The following is a 6,323-nucleotide window of genomic DNA, read 5'->3' as shown; positions in this document are numbered from 1 at the left end:
TTTTAAAGTACTCATTGTATAGATTCTTTACTTCCTTGGTTAGGTTTATTCCAAGGTACTTTATTTTTTTTGATGCAATTGTGAATGGGAGTGATTCTCTGATTTCGTCCTCTGTGTGTTTGTTGTTAGCATATAAGAAGGCTACTGATTTCTGTGTATTTATTTTGTATCCTGCTACATGGCTGTAGGTTTTGATCAGCTCTAACAGCTTGCTAGTAGAGTCTTTAGGGTCCTTTATGTATAGAATCATGTCATCTGCAAATAATGATAACTTGATTTCTTCCTGTCCAATTTGTATCCATTTTATGTGTGTCTCTTGCCTTATTGCTATGACTAAGACTTCCAAAACTATATTAAATAAAAGTGGGGACAGTGGACACCCTTGTCTTGTTCCTGATTTTAGTGGAAAAGCTTCCAGTTTTTCCCCATTTAGTAATATGTTGGCTGTAGGCTTGTCATAAATAGCCTTTATTATATTGAGATATGTTCCTTCTATTCCCAGTCTCTGTAGGACTTTTATCATGAAGGGATGTTGGATTTTGTCAAATGCTTTCTCTGTGTTTAATGAGATGATCATGTGATTTTTGTCCTTCAACCCGTTTATGTAATGTATTACATTTATAGATTTGTGTATGTTGAACCATCCCTACATCTCTGGGATAAAGCCTACTTGGTAAGGATGAATGATCTTTTTGATATATTCTTGTATTCTGTTTGCCAAAATTTTGTTGAGAATTTTTGCATCTATGTTCATGAGGGAGATTGGTCTGTAATTTTCTTTTTTGTTCTATCTTTCCCTGGTTTTGGTATCAGGGTGATGCTGGCCTCATAGAAGAAGTTTGGTAGAATTCCTTCTTTTTCTATTTCCTGGAAAATCTTAAGAAGCAATGGTGTTAGCTCTTCCTTAAAAGTCTGGTAAAATTCAGCAGTAAATCCATCCGGGCCTGGGCTTTTTTTAGTTGGGAGATTATAGATAACTGTTCTGATCTCCATGTTTGTTATAGGTCTATTTAAGTGATTAATCTCATTTTGATTTAATTTAGGTAGGTTATATAGATCAAGGACATCATCCATTTCTTTCAGATTTTCATACTTTGTGGAGTATATGCTTTTGTAGTATGTCCCTATGATTTTTTGAATTTCTCTGGAATCTGTTGTGATGTTGACTTGTTCATCTCTGATTTTATTAATTTGTGTCTCTTCTCTCTTTCTTTTGGTCAGATTTCCTAAGGGTTTATCAATCTTGTTTATCCTTTCAAAGAACCAACTCTTTGTTTCATTAATTCTTTGGATTGTTCTTTTTCTTTCTATTTCATTAATTTCTGCCCTAATCTTTTTTTTTTTTTTTTTTTTTTTTTTTTTTTTTTTTTTTGGTTTTTCGAGGTAGGGTCTCACTCTGGTCCAGGCTGACCTGGAATTAACTGTCATCTCAGGGTGGCCTTGAACTCATGGCAATCCTCCTACCTCTGCCTCCCGAGTGCTGGGATTAAAGGAGTGTGCCACCACGCCCGGCTAATCTTTATTATTTCTTCCCATCTAATGATTTTTGGTTTGCCTTGCTCTTCTTTTTCCAAGGTTTTCAGGCGAAGCTTTAGGTCTTTTACTTGCGACCTTTCTAATTTCTTAATATAGGCACTCAAGGCTATAAATTTACCTCTTGGAACTGCCTTCATTGTGTCCCAGAGATTTTGGTATGTTGTGTTCTCATTATCATTTGACTTTATAAATTTTTTGATTTCCTTTTTGATTTCTTCATTGACACACTCATCATTTAGTAGTGTATTGTTTAGGCTCCATGATTTTGTGTATGCTCTATAGCCTTTCTTGCTACTGATTTGTAGTTTAATTCCATTGTGGTCAGATAGAATGCAAGGAATTATTTCAGTTTTCCTGAATTTGTTAAGATTTGCTTTGTGTCCTAATATATGGTCTATTTTAGAGAATGTTCCATGTGCTGCTGAAAAGAATGTATATTCTGCAGCCTTTGGATGAAATGTCCTGTATATATCTGTTAGATCCATTCCTTCTATGACCTCATTTAGTCCAGATGCCTCTCTGTTTATTCTTTCCCTGGATGACCTGTCAATTGATGAGAGTGGGGTGTTAAAGTCACCCACCACCACTGTGTTTGGTGTTATCTGTGACCTTAGTTCTAATAGTGTTTGTTTGACAAATTTGGGAGCCCCCATGTTAGGTGCATATATGTTTAGGATTGTAATGTCCTCCCGTTGGAGTGTGCCCTTAATCAATATAAAGTGACCTTCCTTATCTTTCTTGACTAACGTTGGACTAAAGTCTACCCTGTCTGATATTAGGATAGCAACCCCTGCTTGTTTTCTAGGCCCATTTGCTTGAAACACCGTCTTCCAACCTTTCACCCTAAGATAATGTCTATCCTTTGTAGAAAGGTGAGTTTCTTGGAGACAACAAATTGTAGGATCCTGCTTTTTAACCCAGTCTGCAAATCTATGTCTTTTCGTTGGGGCATTGAGACTGTTGATATTAAGAGATATTATTGAAAGGTGTGTATTTATGTTTGCCATTTTTGTGTGTGTGTGTGTGTGTGTGTGTGTGTTACTGGTTCTACCTGTGCTCTCTTCTGTTAACTGGTATTTGAGTATACCTTGTTTTTTCTAGGTTCCTTATATGTGTGCTTTTGCTTTTGTTCAGCATGGAGGATTCTATCAAGTATTTTCTGTAGAGCTGGTTTTGACTTCAAATACTACTTTAACCTGCTTTTGTCATGGAATGTCTTTATTTCTCCATCTATTTGAATGGATAACTTTGCAGGATAAAGTAACCTTGGTTGACAGTTGTTATCTTTCAGAACTTGGAATATATCACTCCAAGCCCTTCTGGCTTTAAAAGTTTGTGTTGAATAATCTGCTGTAATTCTGATGGGCTTGCATTTGTAGGTAACTTTATTTTTCTCTCCAACTACTTTCAATATTTTTTCTTTGGTGTGTGTGTTTGGAAGTTTGATTATAATATGGCCAGGAGAGGTTCTTTCTGGGTTTTGTCTGGCTGGGGTTCTAAAGGCTTCCTGTATCTGCATTGGCACCTCCTTCCCAATTTGGGGGAAATTTTCTTCTATGATTTTGTTGAAGACGCCTACTATGCCTGTGGAGTGGAGTTCTTCTCCTTCTACTATGCCCTGAATTCTTATATTGGATCTTTTCATAGTGTCCCGAATATCTTGAAATTCCCACTCATACTTTTCTATAAGTTTGTCTTTCTCTTTGTTGGACTGCATTAGGTCTTCCACCTGTCTTCTAGCTTAGATATTCTGTCCTCTCCCTCATCCATCCTACTGGTGAGATTTTCTACAAAGTTTTTTATTTCATTAACTGTGTTCTTCATTGCTAGTAATTCTGACTGGGTTTTCTTTATTATTTCTATTTTCTTATTTATGTCTTGTATTGCCTTCTTTATTTCTTGAAATTGGTGTCCTGCATCTTCTTTGATTCCTTTGATTTCCTCTTTGAGTTCCTCTTTGACTCCTTTGATTTGTTCTCTGACATCTTCGAACATATTTACAATCATTCTTTTGAACTCTTTCTCAGGCATTTCCTCTAACTCTTTCTCACTGGAGGACATTTCTGATGCATTAATACTTTTAGGTGGGTTTATATCATCTTGCTTTTTAGTGTTTCTTGTGTTATAATGTATATATTTTTGCATCTTGGATTAAGTTAATGCTTGGATTTTCTAGCTAGCTGTGTATTCTTAGCTGTATCAATTGATTTGATGTAATATATTTTCAGGGTAGGACCTTAAGGTGTTAGGTGTGGCTCTTAAGACTCTCAGGGTATCTACAAAGATGTTCTTAGGGGTTGAGTTTCCCTGCTATAGGAGTATTCAAGCAGGCTGAGTGGAATAAAATACAGGTAGATTCTAAAATTTAACTAAACACTGTACCCATTCAATCAAAAACAGCCCCAAGTATGTATGCAAGAGTAGTTATTATAATGACCAGATCCTCAATCAACAAAGAGGTTAAGACTTCTGGTCTGTGGAGGGATCCAAGTCAGCTTGCAGCCAAGTGAGACCCTTCCCTGGTGCAATCCCAGTTACCTTGGATGATTTTAGTTTTAATCAGGTTGCTGCCTGGGCCGTCGGGCTGCTGTTCTGATTTCTGGAGCTGGGCACTTGCTTTTCCTGCAGAGCAAACCTAGCCTGGCAGGTGTGGCCCTGCAGATCAGCACCCCTGCTGCTGGAACTGCTGCTGCTCAAGCTGCCCCTGCTGGGACTGTAGCCACTGCTGCTGAAGGTGTTGCTTCTGGACCCACCACTGCTGCTGCCTCTGCTGCTGCTATAGCTGCCACTGCTGGAGCCACCACTGCTGCTGAAGCTGCTGCTGCTGTGTCCACTGCCGCTGCTCCCACTGATGCTGCTGCTGCCAAGTCTGCCACTGCTGCCACTCCTGGGTCTGCTGCTACTGGGGCTGCTGTTACTGGTGCTGGAGCCACTGATGTTGCTGCTGAACTCTGCTCCTGCTTGGGTCCTGCTGTTGGCGTGGCCGGGTCCCGGGCTGCTGCTCTGTTCGCCGGAGCTGGGCTCAGGTGGTGGGGGAGGGGAGGGAGCCGCAGCTGCTCTGGTTCTCTCGCTGCTCCACACATTCTTCTACCTCGTGGTCTGCTCCTCCCGTTGCTCGCTGCCGCTCTCCCCTCACATTTCCTGAGTTGCAGAGAGAGCAGTGTGAGGGAAAGCTCCGGCACCTGGCTTTTCCTTCGGCTGGAGCCGAGTCTGGTGGCTTTCCTCTGCACCGTGGCCGTGGTGGTTGGCCTAGCTGCCAGAGCCACTTTTCCCACCTGTGCAGGCTCTGGATTCTCTGGAACTCTTCTACTTCTCCGCTGCCGCTTCAGTTTCCTATACACCTCACTTTTTAGTAAAAGTGTGTATTTTGCTGAGTTTTTTGGTCTTTTTCCCCCCCTAGGCTGCTTTGGCGTGGTACCTACGCCACCATCTTAACTGGAAGTTTGTTCAAGGGTATGAATATTAAGAAAAGTGCTTACTGGGCAGTTTGATAAGCATAGTAAATACATTTATACATACATCAGCAGATGTTATACCCCTAGGGCTCATGACTACCACTGTTTTAAGTTTTTAGTATCAGGGATGTGTTTGCCTCCATGGAGCAGAACTCCAGTCCAATTGGAGGTCAGTTGGTTTCCACTATGATAGATGTGCCACTATTGCACCCATTGGCTTATTTGGTCTGGCTGGCCAATTATAAGACTTGCACTGTTCACTGTTTAGTATCTTCACTGGTGGTTTCTCTTCCTACCATTGAACTGCATGTAGAATGGCTCCTTCCAGCTTTTTTTTTTTTTAAATTTTTTATTTATTTATTTGAGAGCAACAGACACAGAGAGAAAGAGATAGAGGGAGAGAGAGAGAATGGGCGTGCCAGGGCTTCCAGCCTCTGCAAAGGAACTCCAGACGCATGCGCCCCCTTGTGCATCTGGCTAACGTGGGACCTGGGGAACCGAGCCTCGAACTGGGGTCCTTAGGCTTCACAGGCAAGCGCTTAACCGCTAAGCCATCTCTCCAGCCCTCCTTCCAGCTTTTTGTCAGCTGGTCTACATGGAGGAGGTTATCAGTTCAGTTCCAGCAGGATTTCTCAGTGGCTCTGCAGCCCAAGTATGTGGAGTCTTCAGCAATAGGGTCTTACCATCTATTACTGGTGGGATACCAAGGGTCTCGGCAATGGCCTATAATGTTTTGGGGCATCAGAAACTGCCCTGGCCAACAACTCAATGGAAGGCATCCCATCCCTGGCACTGAAAATTTTCTAGCAACAATCTATGGCTCCTGAGTGTTCCATTGTCCAAAACAGGAGGATTCCAATTGATTTATTTATATCGTCTTAGATTTTGATTAGCCCTCCCTCCATATTTCCTGTTTAATATTATCTCTTGATTAGATTGTTTTATAAGGTGATGATAGGGTGAGTTATATTTAGCACAACCATGCATATGCAAGATAGCAGGGCATACATGCACACAATTCCTCATTTTAATATATGTAAAAGACATTTCTCTCTCATATCTTTTTTATGTTTTCTTTTTATTTGAGAGAGGGAAAGAGGCGGGGGGGGGGAACAGACAGACAGAGAAAGAGAGAAGCAGAGAGAATGGGCACACAAGGGCTTCATTGCACTCACCACCACAGCTACCTGGTGCCTTTGGGGGAAACATGGCCCAGCCTGGAGGACCCAGGGCCCTACATTCCAGAACTGTGAGTAGCCGAGCTGGAGGGGCAGAATTGGAATTTCAGAGATTTGTTGCTGGTTAGAATTATCTGACTTGGACACTTTTCAC

This window comes from Jaculus jaculus, chromosome 2 (assembly GCF_020740685.1).
Source record: "Jaculus jaculus isolate mJacJac1 chromosome 2, mJacJac1.mat.Y.cur, whole genome shotgun sequence".
Taxonomy (NCBI): Eukaryota; Metazoa; Chordata; class Mammalia; order Rodentia; family Dipodidae; genus Jaculus; species Jaculus jaculus.
Note: the sequence above shows the minus strand (reverse complement) of the source record.